Raw genomic sequence first — 497 nt, 5'->3', positions numbered from 1 at the left:
GAGAGAGAGAGAGAAGTTGGATCGGATGAAGATGTAGGTTAATTAGATTCAAACTAGGTTTGTTGCCAGCGGCTTGCCGCGGTTTGCTGCCTGTCCCTCACTTTGAATTTGACAGTCTCATTCATTATTGTTTTTCTTAACACTTGGAAGGACAATATAAGGGTTCATTGTGGAGAGCAAGAGTAATAAAGGCAACACTGTAAATTGTTTAAAATTCTATCGTAATTTAAAATTGTATACCGAAGACCATTTCGGTCTGCATACCAAGGCAAAAGTTTAAATAGCAGAAAACTGCCAAATATTAATTACTTGTAGAAGTGGAAATGCAAAGGGAATAACAGGATTCCCTGAATATAACCTGGGAAATTTAATGGAATGAACAAAATCTGCAAACTAATGCAAGCTTGAACCCGTGGTTCTTTACCTAACCAAGACCAGCAGAGGAAAAAGAGAATACAAAACCAAAAGCATTTACCTAAAGACAGCTGAATGTTAGT

This window comes from Fragaria vesca, linkage group LG4, assembly GCF_000184155.1.
Source record: "Fragaria vesca subsp. vesca linkage group LG4, FraVesHawaii_1.0, whole genome shotgun sequence".
Lineage (NCBI taxonomy): Eukaryota > Viridiplantae > Streptophyta > Magnoliopsida > Rosales > Rosaceae > Fragaria > Fragaria vesca.
Note: the sequence above shows the minus strand (reverse complement) of the source record.